Source organism: Corvus cornix, chromosome 7 (genome assembly GCF_000738735.6).
Source record: "Corvus cornix cornix isolate S_Up_H32 chromosome 7, ASM73873v5, whole genome shotgun sequence".
Classification (NCBI taxonomy): Eukaryota; Metazoa; Chordata; class Aves; order Passeriformes; family Corvidae; genus Corvus; species Corvus cornix.
The window spans coordinates 1,713,998-1,735,150 of NC_046337.1; positions in this window are offsets into that span (position 1 = coordinate 1,713,998).

Sequence of the window (21,153 nt, forward strand, 5' to 3'; positions counted from 1 at the left end):
GGCTGAGGAGCCCTTGGCTGCTGGGTTTAAGCAGAGCTCGTGGGTCACTGGTCCAGAGTCAGCAGGAACAGATCCCCTCATTGCTCCTCGGAATCCCTTTCCATAAAGGATAGTTCCCAGTTCGTGGTTCCTCTTGGAGGGTTTTTGGCACCTTTATCAGAGCTGCAAACGCTGGAGGAGCAGTTGGGCCACTCTTCCTTCCTCCTCATGGTGCTTTTGTCTTCATCCCAGCCCCTGTGGTCCCACCCCAGGCTCCTGCTGCTTTTCCTGGGATTTCAGCCCAGCTTGGCAGGGCAGGAAATCCTGCACGAGCTGCAAACCTCCTCCTGGGCTTTGTGGATCCTCTGCTCCCTCCGAGCTGCTGTTCCCAGGCTCCTGCTGAGACTGAGGAATAGGAATGTTCCTTCCTGCTGCCTCCAGTTTTGCTTTTGAGATCCCCCAAATTCTGTAGGAGTTTTTGACCCTTCTGATGTTTCCTGGTGCTCCTGGGTCACTCCCAAGAGTGGCGTGGTCGCAGCTCAAATGGGATGGATTAGGAAGGTGCTGTTAAAGGACTCTTAAACCGTCTCCAGAAAGGAGATAAAACCAGACTTAATGGTCCAGAGTTGGGCTGTTTGATGGATATTTTGGGGTTGTTCCACCCAGACTGGTGGTGCTTAAAGCTCTGTGGTTATTTTGGGACTCAGTAGTGGAGTTTGGTGGATTTGGGGTCAAGTGCTGGCATTTCTTTGCCTCATCCTCACGTAGCCTCTCCTAAGAGAGGGATTATTTGCTGAAAATCAAGTAAATATTAATTCTCAGCTCATTTGGTTTCTTCCAACCAAACTCCTTTCCTAAAACAAAAGATTAATAACCTTTTTTTCCAGGGATTCTCCATCTCATCCCACTCTTGTGCCAGCCTTCCTGAAAAAGCTCTGGAGAGGCTGAAGCTGCAGCAGTGGCTGCTGCCAATTTAAAAGCTCAAACTGAATATTTTTAGTATTTTTTTTAAGATATATTTTCCTGCAGCTCCTTCAGCTCCTTCATCTTCCCAGCAGGTCCTCAAGTGTCCAAAACGACCTCGGATCCTGATCCTCAGGATCTGGCACGAGAGCCCTGCAGGCATAAAGGAGGAATGTTGTGCCAAGTGGGGTTTTTTTATCCTCCCCTGAATCAGCTTGGAGGATGAGAAGGAAGCTGAGGAGGTGAGAAAAGATTTCACCGAGTTTTCCAAAGGATCTGTGAAGGAGGAATTCCAAGTGGGGAAATGGGTTTTTAGCCTTCCACCCACCTCTCAGCAGCACCAAATCCTGCCAGCTCCGGCTCTTCCCTGGAACTGTGGCACAAACTCTGGGAATTCTGCTCCTAAATCTCCTTCCCTTGCAATTTGGCTGTGGAGGTCGGCAAGGAATTTCCCTGTGGGAAAGGGGTGAATCCTTCCAGGATGCTCCCTGCTCTGCCGTGGTCACCTGTCCTGCTCTGGAGGTGGCACCAGCACCGGGATCCCGTGGGAATGAGGGCAGGATGAGCAAAGCCCCCATCAGCCAGACCTGAACCCCACAGCAAGCAGAGATATCCGGGTTTAACCACATTCCTGGGCTTCTTTTCCCGGGAAACAGCCCCTTGGAACCAGTTCTGGTGCCACTTTGGTGTGAAAATGGCCGTTTAACTCATTTTATAGCAAAATACAAAATAATGGGGGTGGGGAAGTAGCAGTAGCCCCCTGTGAGGGGAATAAAGGGGATTTCAGTGTATTTGCAATGAAATAATGGTGGTAATCTTGAATATTATTAAATATTAATATCATTTTAATTATAGTAATATTATATTGATTATGACTGTTTAAATACCTTAATATTAGAATAATATTGAATATTATTGAGTGGGGGGGGGTCAAGTTCTGCCCTGTGGGCCTGGAGATGTGGCCTCAGGCAGGGTCACCTGGCTTTTTTAGGGGAAAAACCCAAAGAAAAGCTTCACCCTCAGCACGGGGCACCTCGACTTGAGCAAAGACCCAAACTGAAGGAGCAGAGGGACAAACAAACACGAGGGCTGGAGTTCCAGGGCTGGAATCCAGGGCAGCAAATGGTGCTGGTGGTCCTGGGGGGGCAGAGGATGCTGATTCAAGTGCTCTGCCCTGAAAAATCAGCAGTGTCCCCGGGCTGTGACACCCCTGGGGCACCTTCGGCTGCTGCTCAGGGAACTGTGACCGTCCCTGGGTGACCTCGGGGCCGGGGACAAGGTGACAGCAACCGCGGAGGGACTGGGGAAGGAAAAGGGGATGGAGCTGCGTGGGAACCTCAGCCCCTTTTCCCTACAACCTCCGCTCTGTGCCTCCATGGCCTGATCCGGATCTGGGAACGTGTCCCCCCCCTCCTCGGGAATGTTTCCCCCTCCTCGGGAATGCGCTGATGGCATCGAGCTGCACAATTTCCCGGCGAACAAAAGCAGGCTCTGGGGCTGCAGGGCATTTTCTGCCCCCAAAACCGGGACCTCCCAAGTCCAAGGGAGTTGGAGGTGGCTGTGCCGAGTTTCGGGTTACTCCGAGAGGAGCCATTAACCTTATCCTGGCTGGAAGAGCTGCAGATCGGACTCAGGACTCGCCTTAAAGCAGACGTGACTCATTCCTTGTCTGGCGTGTCGGGAAATCTCCTCCCTGTGCTGCTGCCGGGTGGGAGCGGAGCGCCCGTGACGAGGGCGTGGGGCACTGCCCTTCGCCCTGCCCTGTGCCCCGCTCCCGGCTGCCACCGCTTGCCTGGGGCTGGCCTGCTCAGGAGGAGTTTGGTGCCCTCTGTCCTGCTCAGGGTGTGTTTTAGTGCCCTCTGTCCTTCTCAGGATGTGTTTTGGTGCTCTCTGTCCTTCTCAGGATGTGTTTTGGTGCTCTCTGTCCTGCTCAGGATGAGTTTTGGTGCTCTCTGTCCTCAGGAGATGTTTGGTGCTCTCTGTCCTGCTCAAGAGGAGTTTGGTGCTCTCTGTCCTGCTCAGGATGTGTTTTGGTGCTCTCTGTCCTTCTCAGGATGTGTTTTGGTGCTCTCTGTCCTTCTCAGGATGTGCTTTAGTGCTCTCTGTCCTGCTCAGGAGAAGTTTGGTGCCCTCTGTCCTGCTCAGGAGGAGTTTGGTGCTCTCTGTCCTGCTCAGGATGTGTTTTGGTGCTCTCTGTCCTGCTCAGGAGGAGTTTGGTGCTCTCTGTCCTGCTCAGGATGTGTTTGGTGCTCTCTGTCCTGCTCAGGATGTGTTTTGGTGCTCTCTGTCCTGCTCAGGATGTGTTTTGGTGCTCTCTGTCCTGCTCAGGATGTGTTTTAGTGCCCTCTGTCCTTCTCAGGATGTGCTTTAGTGCTCTCTGTCCTGCTCAGGATGTGTTTTGGTGCTCTCTGTCCTGCTCAGGGTGTGTTTTAGTGCCCTCTGTCCTTCTCAGGATGTGCTTTAGTGCTCTCTGTCCTGCTCAGGAGGACTTTGGTGCTCTCTGTCCTGCTCAGGATGAGTTTTGGTGCTCTCTGTCCTCAGGACATGTTTTGGTGCTCTCTGTCCTGCTCAGGAGGAGTTTGGTGCCCTCTGTCCTGCTCAGGAGGAGTTTGGTGCTCTCTGTCCTGCTCAGGATGTGTTTTGGTGCTCTCTGTCCTTCTCAGGATGTGTTTTGGTGCTCTCTGTCCTTCTCAGGATGTGTTTTGGTGCTCTCTGTCCTGCTCAGGATGTGTTTTGGTGCCCTCTGTCCTGCTCAGGAGGAGTTTGGTGCTCTCTGTCCTGCTCAGGATGTGTTTTGGTGCTCTCTGTCCTTCTCAGGATGTGTTTTGGTGCTCTCTGTCCTGCTCAGGAGGAGTTTGGTGCCCTCTGTCCTGCTCAGGGTGTGTTTGGTGCTCTCTGTCCTGCTCAGGAGGAGTTTGGTGCTCTCTGTCCTTCTCAGGAGTTTGGTGCCCTCTGCCCTGCTCAGGAGGTGTTTGGTGCTCTCTGTCCTGCTCAGGGTGTGTTTTAGTGCCCTCTGTCCTGCTCAGGAGGAGTTTGGTGCTCTCTGTCCTGCTCAGGAGGAGTTTTGTGCTTTCTGTCCTGCTCAGGATGAGTTTTGGTGCTGTCCTTCTCAGGACATGTTTTGGTGCTCTCTGTCCTGCTCAGGATGAGTTTTGGTGCTCTCTGTCCTCAGGAGATGTTTGGTGCTCTCTGTCCTGCTCAGGATGTGTTTGGTGCTCTCTGTCCTGCTCAGGAGGAGTTTGGTGCCCTCTGTCCTTCTCAGGAGGAGTTTGGTGCCCTCTGTCCTTCTCATTTTCCATGGTCTACAGCAGGAGCTGGATGGATGGATGGATGGCTCTGCCTTTTCCTGCCCAGAGCAGCTGTGGCTGCCCCTGGATCCCTGGAAGTGTCCAAGGCCAGGTTGGACAGGGCTTGGAGCTGCCTGGGATAGTGGGAGGTGTCCCTTCCCATGGCAGAAAGTGGAACTGGATGGGCTTTAAGATTCCAAAGCATCCCGTGGCTCCCAAAGGCCCTTTCTCCACCTTCATTTTCGTCGTTTTGCCCTTCCCTGATAAATCTGGGATCATCCCCCCGTGCGACCACACCAGGCTGAGCTTCTGCAGGTGAACTTGGGCTGACACCGCTGCTCTGCCCCTTTCCTGTGCATTCCCACCCCGAGCTGGGGCACATCCCATCTCCAGAATCCCTCTCTCCGGAACTACCAGAGGCAATTCCATCCCAAACCACCGATGGCTTTTGTCGCCTCGTTCCCTTTGTCCCTTCCTCGTGCGCTCCCACTGTGACCCCAACATCCCCGTGCCGGCTGCTCCGCTCCTTCCCTGCCTGACCCGGGCACGGCTTGGGCAAACACCCACCGGAGAGGACACCAGAGGGAGTTTTGGAGATTTTGGGATGCTGCGGCTGGGGTTTGGTGGCAGTTCTGATGCCTGGGGGGGGATGAGGGTGGTGAGGAGGGCAGGGATGCGTTTGGAGTGTGCGATCTGTGTGTCCCTGGGCTCGCTGGCGCTGAAAGGGCTGGGAGGGGGCTCTGGGGGCGCTGCCAGGGGAGCCCAGAAGGCTCAGCTGGTGTCAGCAGCATTCATGTGCAAAGCAGGGAGCCGGGGCAGCGCATTAGCTCCGAGCTGGAATCGCTCTCGCAGGCGAGCCCAGACTTCTCAGCGACGCCGCACGCTCCAAGCTCGGTTATTCGTTCCAAATGCTGCCGGAGCATCTGCTCTCAACTAGCCCGAAATCGTGTTTAATAACAAGAAAACCTACTCCGGCCAAGCCCCCGTTGGGAGGGCTTTAGGCCGAACAAAAGGCCCCGCTAGCCCTGATTTCCATAACAGATGCGGCAGGCGATGCGTGACAGCCCGGCCCGGGGAGCGCCTTTATTCCCCGCATCTCCATCTGCAAGCCCCGGCCCTTTCAGCGCATTAATTACTCTGCCGAGGCTTTGTGCGGCTCGGGAGGAAGGGTTTGCGTTTCATGCTACAGTGCCCGTGGTAATAGCTTGGGTTGGGGGCGCTTTTTTTTCCCTTTTTTTTTTTTTTTTTTTTGCCTTTTCCTTTTCTAATTTGAGTGCTGAAAGCGCGTTCTCCCTGCGCTCCTCCGTTCCTCACATGGCCCAGCCGGGAAAACACCAGCGGCTCCTTGCGGGGCCAAACTTCTCCTCACAGGCAGGGCTGGCACCGGGCACCCCCAGGAGCCAGCAGGGAATCTGCTCCCTGCCAGGCCGGGGGTGATGCTCAGCCAGGCACCCTCGGGATGCTTCTTCTGGTCCATCCTCAAAATCCCCCCAGCTCCCAGAGTTTTCAACCAGGGCCAAGTCTGTCCTTGGAGCAGCCTGGGATGGTGGGAGGTGTCCCTGTCCATGGAACTGGATGAGTTTTAAGGTCCCTTCCAACCCAGACTTCAAATTCATTGTTTAACTGTTTGTTTGTTTGCCTTCCTTCCTTCCTTCCTTCCTTCCTTCCTTCCTTCCTTCCTTCCTCTTCTTCCTCTTCTTCCTCTTCTTCCTCTTCTTCCTCTTCTTCCTCTTCTTCCTCTTCTTCCTCTTCTTCCTTCCTCTTCTTCCCTTCCCTTTTACTGACATCCTGACAAAACACCTCAAATTTGACCACTCTGAGTATTTTTCCTGCTCTTAACAAACCCACTCCACTTTCCTATGGAATTCTCTGGGAATTGTCCCTGCTCTACCCCCCAGCTGCTCTTTCCTACTGCTTCCCATGGATCCCACGTGTGTCCTGCCAGGTCTCCCTGGCCCATCCCCACACTCAGCACATTCCCACCCCATGAATTCCATCCTATTTTTGCTGCTCAGGTCACTCATGTGCCATATTCTGATCCTCCTCTGCGCCTCTGCCTTCTCCCCACTGCCAGATTTCCACGGCAGCCTCCGACCATTCCCATCCAGGCTGCCCTTAATCCCCTTTTCCCCTCTTTTCCTAGTTTTTTCCCAATATATTTTGGTTTCTCACCATGACTACAGCTCTGAGCCATCACTTTTTGAAACCCTCGCTGGAGGTTTGAGCGTGAGATTTTTGTGCTCCGGGACTGGATCCTTCCCAGCCTTTCCAAGGCATTTCCAAGATGTTCACATTTCCAGCACTCAGGGATATTAAAAGTAATTCCTTTTTTTTTTTTTTTTTTTTTTTTCAATTTATTGGAAGAGGGAAAATCTCAGGATAACTTTGCAGGGATCATTTGTGCCGTTTATATCTGCAGGAGATTAATGATAACTCTGCTTTTATCTCTCACAGCACAAACTCTGTGGGATCCATCCTTCTCCTGCTCCTTGATGCCCAGCAGGAGAATTCCCAGCTGGTTTTGGTGCTGGAGCACATCCAGAGAAGGACAACAGACCTCGGGAAGGGTCTGGAGCAAAGGAATGCCCGAGGAAATCATTTATATATTTATTTTTTAAAGGGATATTCTCTCTGTATGTGATACATTCCATATGCAATATATCCATCCCAGGAAGGTGCTGCAGCATCCCAAAAAAGTGACAGTCCTGGAATTTACACCCCTGAGGAAAGCAAGGACAAGAAATTCCCCCTACCCTGCAAAGGAGCAGCACAGAAATCCCAGGAATTCCCAGTTTAACACCTTATTTCCCAGCTGAAGGCTCCCAGCACGGCAAATCCACGAGGATTTCACTGGGATATAACTCAGCTCTGTCCACATGTTTCCCCAGAGCTCTCTGATTTTTTTTCCAGTTCGTGGGATGGGAAATCCATGGAATGCTGGGGACCACCCCGGAGCAGGGAGCAGTGCCCATCCCTCTCCTGATTATCCCACCAGGCCCCAGCAGCTCCAGAGCACTTGAGCAGGGATTTCCAAAGGCAGGGAATCGGTTCATTCTCCTAAAATCTCGGAAGTGGGGAGATGAAAGGGAACCCTGGTTGCTTGGGCACGGATGGGAAGAGCTGTGGGATGCTTGGGAAGCTTTTCATGGATTTAAGCCTCCTCTCCAGTTCATTGTGCTCCCCCAGGCTGGAGAGCAGCCATGGAGCCTCCAGCTGAATTCCTGAGGGGAAGGGGCAGGAGCTGGCTCTGGACACAAGGTTCTGGAGGGAATCAGACCACAGAAATTCCTGGTTTTCCAGCGAGACAGAGCAAAAAAGAAGGAAAAAAAGAAGGAACAAAGCTCTTCAAAAGATCAGCATTAGGAACTCAGGAGTTGATTTTTTTCTGGACCTTTTTTCCTCTGAGCAGAGGCTCTGAATTTCCATTAGCAGCTTGCAGAGGGAATTTTTTCTCCCAGATTTTGCCTTGCCCAGGAGAACTGCTGCCTCCCACCTTTCCAGAGGCATCTACTTCCAGGCCTCTCCCAGGTGTCCGTGCCCAGGGCATGGGGTGCAATTAGATTTAAGGTCCTTCCCAACCCAACCAGTCTGTGATCCTGAAGGGATTTTGGTGCCATTTGTTGGAAAAAACCTTTTCCAGCTGCATTTTTCACTGGAGCACCGAGGGATCCTGCACCAGGGTGTGCTCAGGGATGAGGTGGGAGCAGGGTTGTCCGAAGTGGCATCCCTGAGGAAAAGCAGATGACAATATTCGCCTCTATCCCGAATTCTCTGCCTGTTCCTACCTTGAAAGCGTCTCCCGAGCCAGCTCCCAATGGATACAAGGAATGAGGGAGCCTTTGGAATAAATTCAGCCCTCTAGTCTACCCTGCACGTGTGCTGGGAATTTTAACAGCCTCTGCAAAAGGAGCTCCTTCCCCTCTCCCAGCATGGCCTGGGCCTTTCCCAAGCTCCTTGTGGCACCTTTGCAGCTCCAGGAAAAGCTGGGATTTACATTTCCAACCCTTTTGCAGAGGTCCTTGTGATTTCTTTATTATTTATTTACATCTCTGGGTGTTTTCCCCATGGATTTGTAGCATCCCGGGGAAGCCAGGAATGCCTGTGGGATAAATAAATGAAGGGCAGGTTGGGCAGGTCCCTGCTAGGAGAGGTGGGAGAGCCGGAGCAGCGGTTTGGGATGGGCTGGGTGAGCACTGAGATAAATCAGAGCCAGTTCCCCCTCTCCCTCTGGAATCTGTTTTGAGGAGCTGCTGAGATGGGGCTTTTCCTCAGCCCCTGATTCCAGCAAAAAGATAGAAGCTGATTCCGGGCCACGGCTGCTCCCCAATCCATCACCCGGCATTTCCCAGCAGCTCTTTCCCGCTTGGACATTTCTGCTGCGGGAGCAAAAAGGAAAAGCAAGACCCGGCTTTAACCCGAACACGGAGCACGGGGTGAGCGGCTTCACAAAGGGACAGCAGAGTCTCATCCTGCCCCGCCGGGCAGCCGGGAATCCCGCCGGGAATGGGGGGCAGCGCTGGGACGGAGCGATGCGGCGGCAGCAGCCGGAGCGCAGGTGCCGGCGGCTCCCGGGCACCTCTTGGCTCTCTTCTCCAGGCTCCCGGGGCTTTAATCCCCATCAAATATCCCGGGACTGTTTGATCCGGGGGCTGTCGCCATGCCAACCCCGCCCCAGCCGGAGCTGGAGTGGCTTTGGGGACAAATCCTGGGGGAGCGCCTCGGGTGGGGGAGCCCCGGCGCCCGGCACGGCTCGGCCTCCCTCCCTGCGTCCCTCTTCCAGCGGGAAGGATGGAAAGCAGCACGATTCCCTGCGGCCAGATGGTCGCTTTCTTCAATTCCTTGTTTGAAAAGGCTCTGTTTAACATTCCCGGCAGATGAGGCCGGCGCTTCCCCGTGAGTCAGCTCCCAAAGATTGAACAGCGCCCGCCGGGATGGGTGGGACCGGGTGCAGATGCGGGAGAGGGCGGGTGGTCCCCAGGCTGGGATGGATCTTGTCCTGGATGCAGCAGGAGCTCCGGGAGAAGCCTCTCCGGGAGCCTGGAGGTGGAGGGAGTTCATTGGAATAGGAGCAGGCACCGAAACAGGAGAGGGATTTGAAACGGGAGAACGCATTAAGTGGGAAAAATGGAAATAGCTGGATGCGTTCTTGTGGGAAAATGTATGAACATGGAAAAATACCTCGATGTGTTGGATAGGAAAGGAATGAATGGCTCTGACAGGAGGGGGTTTGGGTCCTGCTGGTTTAGGGGAGGTGTCCCTGCCTATAAATGAGATGGGCTTTAAGTCCCTTCCATCCCAAGCCACTCTGGGATTCTGGGATTCTACGATGCGGCCTCAGGAGCAGCACCAAACAACTCTTTGTTTTCCTGTGATGGAGAAGATAAGGAGGATTTATAAAGGTGTTTCATCTTCGGAGCTGTGCAACTCTGGGTTCTTTTCCAGAGCTGGATCTGCTTCCAGGCTGAGCTGGATCCCAGGGATCAAAGTTTCCCATCGGGCAGGATTAGGTCATGGCTTGGAGTGCCTCGGAATGAACCCGAGCACAGCCAGGATTTGTGTCTGATGGCAGAAACAAACACATCTCGCTGGGTTCATGATCCTAAAATCTCCAGAGAAATGGATCTGCTGGAATTCACAGCCCAGGTCTCCTAGAACAAGGACATGGTGGCCAAAACAGCACATCCCCAGGCTGGAATTTTCTCTGGGAAAGCAGCTCCAAGCCAGGCTCAGCCCCTGGAGCAGCACCCCCTCACTCCGCACTCGCCTTAGGAATTTTCCCAATTTATCAGTGGAATCTCTGAGGATTTGGAGTTGATTTTGGAGCTGTGCATCCTCATGAATTAACCATGGCACTGCAAGTGTTTGGATGCTGCTAAGTCAGTTGTTAAATGAGAGCTGGAAATTAGAGCTGAGATGTGTAATTACATTTCCAGATCTGCATCTCTGCACAACTTTAATGGGCAGATGTCAGGCACGGGCCTGGCCAGGATGCATCTGGCTCTGGAAGCTCCAAGAGGAATTCATCCTGATTTATTTTAGCTCCACAGCAGGGAAAAGCCCCGTTCCTGCTCCAAGGGGTGCTGTCCACATCATTGTCCTGACAGGGATTCCTATTTATATTCCTGGGAGGGTGAGGAGTGCCACACAGTGGGGTTCAATCAATGAACTGATAAATGAACTCCTGAACAGCTGAAATTAAAGCAGCTTTGTGCTGCTCTGCCTGCCAGGCTGCATTTCCCTTTGCACCAGACCTGCAGCTCCTTCTTCTGCCTCTTTTCCCCAGCACAGGTAGGAAGGAGCTGCTCCAGCTGCATTTCCTGGCGGGCTGTGTTTCCCAGGGAGGTGCTGATGGTTTTTATCTCTGTGTTTACTCATGGTTCATACAAAAATCAACATTTCTGGGGCAGCCTGGGCGCCTCCAGCCCCCCAGGCCTGGCTTTGCTGTGTGTGGCCGTGTCCCTGCAGCAGCCACTGAGTGCATTTGGGAAAACCAGACCTTCCCCATCCGTGCTTTTCCTTAAACATCCCTTTTCCAGGCCCAATCTGGTTGGAAATCAGCAGAGGAGCTGGGGGTCTGCTTCCAGCAGCCTCCCAGAGTCATTCCAGACCTTCAGGGATGGGAGGGGATGAGGCAGTGAGGGGAGAAAAGCCCTTCCAGACTTAATTTACTTCCAACTCCTCTCTTAGCAATGCTGGAGGACGATTTTCCCTGCCTGCTCCCGCCTGGCACAGCCCACAGGAGCATCTCTCCTGCCCTCCTGCCACGGAAAACCAGGATAAATCCACCTCCTCATGTGCCAGGACAATAAAATCAGTGCCACCAGCCCTGTGAGGCAGCCCTGCAGCCAGACACATCTCCAGGAGGCAACGCAGGTTTGCTTTATCCTTTATTCCAAGATAATCCCGTGTGCCAGGATTAGCAGGGTTTGGCTGTTGGGGATGAGCTGGGCCTGGGTCAGAGCCTGGCCTGGCTCTGCAGCTTAAAATCAAGCCAAGATTTGGGGAAAATTCATGAGAAGGTTTCCTGTGGCTCTGGGAAGAGGCCCAGCAGTGCCTGGCCTTGGCTTTGGATCTCCCTTCCCGCTGGGATCCGGCTTTAATCCCCTCACGGAGGATCAGAGAAGCGTGGGGTGGTTTGGGGTGGAAGGGACCCCATGGGCAGGGACACTTCCAGCAGCACAGGTTGCTCCAAGCCCCATCCAAGCTGGAATGACACATCCAGGGCACATCCATCATCCTCATTCATTCCATGGAGCCCTGCCATGGATGGATGGGCAGCAGCTGGCCTGGGAGGGGGGAAAACAGGGAAAAAAGAAGAATTCCTTTTAAAAAAGACTTTTGATGTCCTGCTGCTGCTGTTGGAGTGAAAGGAGTCCTCCAGGTACCCTCCAAACTCCTGCTGATCCCCATGGATCCGCTCCGGGCAGGGAAGACACAGATGTTTATGTGTACAAGTGGGTCAGGAAATACCCAAGTGGTTTTTAAAGGATTTCTTTGGAAATGACCTTTCCCTGGTGATTCCCACCCTGCCCAAGCTCCTGGAGAGCACTGAAATAGGGAGGGAAAACCGAATTCCTGGGATCCCCCTCTGAGCTGTTCCCATCCCGGTCCGAAAAGTGCAACTGGGAGTGTCCAAGGCCAGGTCGGACAAGGCTGGGATCAAACTGGGGTAGTGGAAGGTGTCCCTGCCCATGGCAAAGGGGTGGAACGGGATGATCCTCACAGTCCCAATCCAGACCTTTCCATGATCCCATAAATAATTCCCTGTTTCTTACACAAGGCACCGAGTGCTGCTTTTAAATCCCTGCAGGAATGGGGATTCCATTCCAAACTCCACCGCTGCCCTGGGCAGCTGTGCCAAGGCTGGAGAACTCTTTCCATGAAGAAATTCCTCCCAATATCCCACCTGAACCTCCCCTGGCACAACTCGAGGCCATTCCCTCCCTCCTCATTTTCATTTTTATGGACACACAGAGCATCTACAAAGATCCTTTGAAAGACTGAATCTCAATATTCCCCTCTGTTAACCACAAACATTCCCATCCCTCTCTCCCCCTGCATCCCAAATCCCAGTTTAGCTCCTTGCCGGAGCTGATTGAGAAGGAGCTGATCCTCTGGAGATCCAGCACAGCCCCTGTGGCATCACCTTTGGGAGCTGCAGGGCTGAAGGTCGTTATCGAAGGTCGTTATCAAAGGTCGTTATCAATCGCTGATTAATTAATCAGCCAAGCCATGCACGCAGGCAAAGGTGAGCTGAGCACAATTCCCGTCCTAATAAAGCTGCTCTGATTGCACTCAACACCTGCTTTAAGCCCAGCCTCATTAATCTGGGCCTAATGAAAGGGGAATCTTCCAGCAAGGGCAGAGGCAAAGACTCTTCCCTGCGTGGCATTTTTCCGTTCCAGGAGGAAATGCTTGGGAATAATTAATAATTGCCCGCGATGTTTTAATTGGATTTTCAAAGCAAACAAACAAACAGATCGCGGTTGCCTGGGAGGGGGCAGAGGTTGATCAGTCTGGGGGATGGGCTGTGGGGTTTTTCCGGATAATTCCTCTGGTTCCAGCCCTAGGAATTCCAGCCACATGCAGCAGGGAGGAGTGGCTCCAGGATGATGCCAGGAGACCATTCCCTGTTTTCTGACAGGTATCCATCATTCCATCAAACAGAACCCAGGAGGAAGAGTGGGATGGGAATAAAATGGACACTTCTAATGGATATCCTTTGGAGCTTTGATTTTCCATGGGGTCTGTTTTCCACTGGGATTGGAAGAGACTGTAAGGGACACCTTCCACTATCCCAAATTGCTCCAAGCCCCCTCCAACCTGGCCTTGGACAATTCCAGGGATGGGGCAGCCACAGCTTCTCTGGGAATTCCATCCCGGTCCCTCTCCACCCTCACCTTCCCAATATCCCATCTAAATGTCTCCTTTTTAACTTAAAAACTACTCCCCCTCTGTCCACGACCCCGCTGTGATTCCCACCTCCTCCAAATCCCGCTGGGATGGGGCTCACTCGGACCCAGCAGAGCCTGGTGAGCTGTTCTTTTCCTTTCAGTGGGGATTATTTGTCTTCGTCTTCCTTCTTTATTTCACCCCTGCCTAAATATCCTAATCCCTCGCAGAGCCGGGGATTAACGTTGCCAGGCTGGCAGCAACACCTCGACACGAACCAGAGCGGAGTGTGAGCGATGCCAGAGCTCCAGCAAATCCTCCCCACTTGAGACTTGGCAAAACCAGACCAGACAAAGCCTTGGTGGAAACATTACAGGGGAAAATCCTGCACTTTCTCAGGGAAAAGGGACTGCTGGGTGACCCCTCAGGGCTGGAGTTCCACTGCTTGGAGGGAAAACCTCGTTTTCTCCTCTTTTTCTTTGCCTTCTCGGATAAAATGTGAGAGTTTTGCAGGAAAAGCCAATGGAATCCAAGATTTCATCGTTGCTGGGATAAAACCCCTCTGGCTGGGATGCTCTGGTGGGGAAAGCTCAAGGGATTTGCACATTCCCAGTCCCGTTGTCCATGGGCAAAGGGCAAAACTCTGCTCCTGCATGGCCAGGGAGGAGCTGCCTGACTCACCCTGGACTTTGTTTCCAGGGGAAAGTCAACCCCAGCCTGGGCTCAATCATCCCATTCCCATGCCAAGGACATCCTGGGATGTGTCCTGATGGAGCAAACCCAGCCTTGAACCTGCGGGAATGTTCTGGGGACACTGGAGATTATCCAAACCCTCTGGGGGTTGTGTGAGGAAAAATCCCTGACCCTGAATGTTCAAATATTGGAAAATGAGATGAAATCAAGGGAAATCCATTGTCACCATGCACATCCTCTTGCACCAACTGCTTGGATCCTTTGAGCCATCCTAGAACCAATCCGAAACCTCACAGAGGTGGATAATAAATTGTTGGGACATCACTCCCGGTCTCCTCTATTTTCCAGCTCCAATTTATAACTCTCAATATTTAAAAATAACCCTTAAATTATAAAAAACTCCAACAGGCACAGCCAAGGATTTCATCCTGAATGTTGAGTGGTGCTGGCTGGAGACACCTGGGAATTTTGGCTTTCTGCTTTGGGAAAACTCAGGCAGAGGGGTTTTTTCCTTCCCCAGATCACCAGAATTCCCATTTTAAAGTGTTCAAGGACCTTCTGCTGCTGCACTGAGCAAACAGCTTGCCCAGGATAACTCACCTCTGGTACCTGGAGAACTGCAGCCACCAGGAATTGCCTTAGGAGTTGAATCCATAATCAATATGTTTATAATGGTCATTGGAAACAGAAAGTGTTTAAATGTACCTCAAGTCCGGTTTAGCACCAGTTCAGCCACAGAGGGAGTTGTTTAATCAGGATTTTAGGGATGGAATGGGATGCTGGGGGCACTGCAGCAGAGCTGAGCTGAGCTCTGAGAGCTCCAAGAACCGGAAACACAAAATCCTACTTGGAAAAGGCTCCTGAGCCCATCACATCCACCTGAATCCTGTGGGATGGTCCAGCTCTTTCAAACCTCCCCAAAACGGGCTGCTGAGATTTTCCCTGCCGGGCTGGAGCTGCTCTTTGCAAAGCCCCAGCAGAGGCTGTGCCAAGCTGGGCTCAGCTGGGCCAAGCCCAGCCTGGGGAGCTGCTCAGACACACCCCAGTAAAGCTCCCTCATCAAACCAACCAAAGCCAGCCCTGGAGCAGCTGGGTGGGAATTCCAGCGGGGTGGGAGCTCCTGATTAGCATTGGATGAACCTTTCCTATGCCTGCATCAATTCCTCTCTTTTTGGCAGCAACTTTTCCAGCCTTAACCTCCGGCTCAGCCATCACCAGCTGGGTCTTCCACTGAAATTCAGTGTAGGGATATGATATAAAAATCCAGCGGTTTTGCCCCAAACCCATCCCTTTTTTTCCATGGGGAGCACCACAAGGAAACCACCACGAGGGATAAATTCCCTTTTCCTCGGCAGAGATTTCTCCCTGTGCGGAATTGCAGGGGCCCTGCACGGTGTTATCAGGGCACATTATCCCCGTGGGAAGGCTGGAATTATTTTAGTCAGGTTGTTGCCACCTGGTCATTACCTGGGAGAGAATTTGGGGGAATATTTCTGCCGCTGCCAAGGAGAGCTCTGGATTTATGGATCCAAGAACAGCACATAAATGACAGGAACTGGGAGCTGACATTGCTTTTGTTGAATTCTTTCTGGGAAATGCTTTTATTCTGTTTTGGCCCTCAAGTGGAAGTGTTTGTTTTCTATTTCCTGCTGTTTCCCTCCATCACTTTATTCCATTCTGATATTTAAATATGGGTTTGCAGCTCTGCTGTGATTTCCACCTTGAATGAGGTTTTTATTGGCCTCCTCCTCTCAAGTGTTGCTAAATCACCACAAATTGGAGCCTTCAAAGCGCTCGGTCAGGAAATAGATTAAATCCTTCATTCCAAAGCCTTCCCAAAGAGAAGGAATATTCCCATTTCTCTGGTTTCCACCTGCCCTCAAGCTGCAGCAAAGAGACCCCCAGAGATGTTTTGTTTCTAGAGAGGGGTGGGATTGATGTGGAGGTGGAAGTGCTGCCCACGGCCTGAGTGAAGAGCTTTGTTTTTTCCCTCCTCTCCATCCCTGTGATCCCAACTCCTCTCCTCAAGGCCAAACCCTTTAACTGTGAGCAGGGACTGTCTTCATCTCCTCGTTAGGAACCAACTGGAGCTGGAAACAGCCAGGGAAAGGGAGAAAGGAAACCCAAGGAGGATTTTAAGGGTGAGATTTAAAATCGGAACGGGTTCTCCACGGAGACATCTCCCCTTGTCAGCATTCCACGAATGGATAAATCCCCTGGAGCAAACTGGGTTGGGAGCTCAAGGAAGGAACATTCTCTTGGATCGTTTCCTCAGGACGCCCTGAATGGGAGCCTTTGTGCTGCTGAGCGAGTCTCCATCGGATCCCGGAAATGTGGGAGTTTGGAAGCTCAGCTGAGACAGAGCAAACAAGAGCCGTGGAATTCCTGGGAGCAGTCACACGTTTATCTCTGTTTACTGTGGGTTTGGGAGTGCCAGACACCTTTATTCCCAGGAAACCCAATCCAAACAGAGCTGGACACCCTGGAGAAGGCTTTGTCTCCACTGGGAGGTGACCAGGTCAAGATCTGTGTGCGGAGGGTCCTTCAAAAACATCTGGTTTCAGGAAAAGCCAGGATTTCTGCTGGGAAATTATCACTTCCAGCCTGATCCTTATCTGCTTCTCCCTGCAGGAGGTGTCAGCACAGGCGTTTTCCCTCAGCTTTCATCTGGAATGTCATGCTGGGGTGCTTATTCCGACCCGGAGTGTGAGGATGTGCAAGAATTCCATCAATGAGGAGAAGATGTTTGGTGGGAAGCAGCCTGAGGGATGCAGGGGAAGAGCTGGTGGAGTTCCTAGAGCTCAGCTCCCATCCCAGAGTGTTTTCCCATTGGGAAAGGGATTCTGGGGAGCCACTCCCGTCCTCCAAGGCAGAGCACCCGGGGTGGTGCCATTCCTCTTGTTCATCCCCCCCTTCCAAAGCTGCATCCTGCAGGAATTGAAAGTCTTCCTTGGAACTTTTATTTATACATTTTTAATTTTATATTATTTGATTCATCTGCCTAAATGTTTTTCCTGTATTCTCCTGTGCTTTCCTGTATTTTCTCCTATGCAGATGAGCTGGGAATGGTTACCTGGAGAAGGGAAGGACACAGGGAGAGCTCAGAGCCCCTTGCAGGGCCTGAAGGGGCTCCAGGAGAGCTGGAGAGGGACTGGGGACAAGGCCTGGAGGGACAGGACACAGGGAATGGCTTCCCAGTGCCAGAGGGCAGGGATGGGTGGGAGATTGGGAATTGGGAATTGCTGGCTGGGAGGGTGGGGAGGGTCTGGGATGGAATTCCCAGAGAAGCTGTGGCTGCCCCTGGATCCCTGGCAGTGTCCAAGGCCAGGCTGGAGCAGCCTGGGACAGTGGGAGGTGTCCCTGCCATAGCAGGGCATGGATTGGGATGAGCTTTAAGGTCCTTTCCAACCCAACCCATTCCATAATTCCATGATTCCATGAATGTCATGGCTCATTCCTGGCTGTGTGGGCTACAGGGGGATATTTAATGCAATTTGATTAAAAACTCCTTCATAGGAATAAAAACAAAATAGGAATCAAGATGGAAACATGGAAATAGTGGCATTACCAAGAAATAATAATAATAATAATAATAATAATTGTTATTATTATTATTGTTATTATCCTCATTATTATCATCATTATTATCATCGTTATCATCATCATTATCATCATTATTATCATCATCATCTCCTGGCAATTCCAGAGGTGTTTAGGGCTGAGGAATTTTGGATATTTCATTGTTGATCCCAAAAGTGCGAAGAATTACCCAGGAAATCAATCTCAAGCCAAGCAGGGCAGTTTAAATGGGGAGTTATTTCATTATCACCCAAATTTATTACAAAAACAGAGAAGCTGAGGGAATTTTCTCTACTTGGGGCTGGGTAAAGGCTCTTTTTTATCCATCTTGGCACAGCTTGGATGTTTATTCCAGGGAAAAATGTGATTTTGGCTCAGGCTGTGACACCCCTTTTCCTCACACTCCCGTTCTGAGCCCACCAGGAGCAGGCAGCAATTTTTCTGAGGAAGTTCAGCTCTGTTCCCACATCCTTCCCAGCTCTTTCTCCTGCTCCAATTAATTAAGGATTGATTGGCTGTGATGTCTTTGCTTGTCCCTTGTCCCAGGAGCCGTGGCTGGACATGGAGCAACTGCCACCATGGGAGGTCCCACCACGGGGTGGCCTTTTCCACCAGGACCCCCCATGCTTCTCCTGCAATTTGGGAATATTTTGGGAGGTCTGGGAGCCGAAGGGAACCTCAGCCAGAGCAGCCCTGAGCTCCTTCATCCTTTAGCCATGGGATAAAATGTGGGAAAATCTTTTTGGATGGAAGGAGTGAAGGTTCTCGTTGGGATTTGTGGGTCAGGGGAGCCTCATTTTCCCAGAAAACCACAAAATTATCCAATGGGATTCTCCAGAGGTGGAATGGATGAACATCATGGCTCTCTCACCCAGGCAGAGAGTGGGAAACCTTGCCTGGTAAATTTAGCTTAAATTTGGACCAAAAACCTCTCTTTTAGAGCAAAACCCGGGCCAAAATCACTGGAAAATTGACCCAGGGTCTCATGATTGAAGACAAATGTCACCACAATGTGCCCAGATCCCAAATCCAGCCCTCAGAATTCCTTATTCCTGTTCCCACCCCTCCTCAGGAGGGATTCCCACGTGCAGCATCCCTCCCAAATCCCACAGAGCCCGCACCCAGCAAAGGATTTTCTCGGGAATGGGCAGCCAGGAAATCAAATCCCTAAAAACCCAAGGCTTTAGGATGTCATGGGAGGAAACTGCTGACCTTTCCTGGGACCCCGGGCTCAAACCAGGATTTAGGGAAGTTTAAACACAAAGCTCCAGCTCGGGGCTGGATCATTTTTAATCCTTTGGGGTCGCTGGGAGACAAATGAACGCCTTGGAAATGGAAAAGTGGGAATAAATCCCTGTTTGGCAGGGACAGAGGGGTTTATCAGCCCTTCCCAGCTGAGCCAGGCTTAGATTAAAACTGATCTGAGGGAACAGGGACTCGCTGCAGCCGGGAGCCCCTTTCAGGATAGTTACAAAGAGCATTTCCAACCCGGAGCAGCTGCAGAGGGCTTCATCCGAATTAAGGGCCTGTCCACCTCCAGAGTGGGAATAATTCTTAAGGAAGGGAACTTAAAAAGGAAACTGCACATCCTGGCACAGCCCCCATTTCCCTAATCCCACATTTCACACTTTCCTTGGCACCTCGGAGTTTTTCCAGCCTCTCTGGGCACTGCAGTCCTGCCCTGCTCCTTGCAGCATTCCAGGAGGAAAAGCTGCCCTTTCCAACACTGTTTGCTTTTATTTTCATGTGAGACATTCCCAATAAAAACCAGGAACTGGGAATTGAGCACTTTTTGGGCTCAATTTTTACAAGCAGAGCACCCCCAGCTCTCTGCATTCCCTGGATTCGGAGCTGCCGGGCTGTCCAAAGGGACACCAAAAACTGAAGGCTCTAATTAAGGATAAATTCATGGATCATCCTCTCAATTCCCAGAGATTTTACCAGCCCAAAGATGTCAAAATACAGTGAAAATAAAACTGCAGGAGAAGAGGATCCTCCATTCCTTTTTTCCTATTTATTTTGGGAATTTTTGGAGTCCATTAACTCTAATCCCTGTTTATTCCATGGGATTGTAGGTTGGGATCTGCTGGTTTATAAACCTGGGCTCTGTTGCACCCACTCTATGGATTAGGGGACCCTATTAATGTCTGAGCACCCCAGTTCTTGGGGCTGCATTCCAAGAGGAAAAACTGCCCTTTCCAACGTTGTTTGCTTTTATTTTCACATGAAACGTTCCCAATAAAAATCAGGAATTTGGACTCAGCCACTTTTTTCCTCAGCTTTTGAAGATTCTTCACCTTTGTTTGCCCCAGAGCACAAAAGGACCTGGGCTTGGAGCAGCCTGGGATAGCGGGAGGTGTCCCTGCCCATGGCAGGGGAGGAATGGGATGAGTTTAAGGTCCCTTCCAACCCAAACCAGTGTGGGATTCTGGGACCAGTGGAGAGTCTGATGGGGATTGGGATGTGGAGGGAGGGTGGGATGGCAGAGGACTCCTGAGGGATGCACTTCAGGAGCCGTGAGGATTTCTTACACTTCATCCCACAAATTCTGCCTCCATACCTGGGCTGTGACGGGGGTTGGGACATCAGGAAAAACATTTGAGCTCACTTGAGCTTCTCCTTCATGATCCACCAGGATTTACATTCCCTTGGCGATGCTCAGCAAAGCTTGTGCTTCACAGCCCCAATTTTCCACAAAATCAGGGCAGTGAGGAACCCCCATGGAAGGCAGAAGATCCTGGAAAGCCTCAGCTCAGCAGCTGTGGGATATTTCCCAGGGCAGGTGTTGCTTTTGCCAGGTGGCTGCCATAAGAATGGCTCATTTCCCTCGACCTCAGGGAAAAATCCCAGTGTTTTGTTCCCATGGAAAACAACAAATGCACGAGTGGGACGGGGCTGGGGGAGCAGGTGGAGATCCCAGCACATCACCCCGCTCACATCGGCCGGGAAGCTGCCGGGGCCGTGTTTCCTGCTGGATTCCCCTGCGCGTAAAGCCAGAGCTGGAGCACGGCCACGATCCCCATGCAGAGAGGGATCAGCAGCAGGATCAGAGGGATCAGGGGATCCCCCTGCCCAGGGTGGGCATGTCCCAAGGCTGGACAGTGCAGGGATGGATGGAGGGATGGATGGATGGATGGAGGGATGGATGGATGGATGGATGGAGGGACGGATGGAGGGATGGATGGATGGATGGTGGGATGGATGGATGGATGGAGGGATGGATGGATGGATGGATGGAGGGATGGATGGATGGATGGATGGATGGATGGAGGGAGGGATGGATGGATGGATGGAGGGAGGGATGGATGGATGGATGGAGGGATGGATGGATGGATGGATGGTGGGATGGATGGATGGATGGAGGGAGGGATGGATGGATGGAGGGAGGGATGGATGGATGGATGGATGGATGGATGGATGGAGGGATGGATGGATGGATGGATGGTGGGATGGATGGATGGATGGATGGTGGGATGGATGGATGGATGGAGGGAGGGATGGATGGATGGATGGATGGATGGATGGATGGATGGATGGAGGGAGGGATGGATGGATGGATGGAGGGATGGATGGATGGATGGATGGATGGATGGATGGATGGATGGATGGATGGAGGGATGGATGGATGGATGGAGGGATGGATGGATGGAGGGACGGATGGAGGGATGGATGGAGGGATGGATGGAGGGATGGATGGGGGAAGGATGGATGGATGGAGGGAGGGAGGGATGGATGGATGGATGGATGGAGGGACGGATGG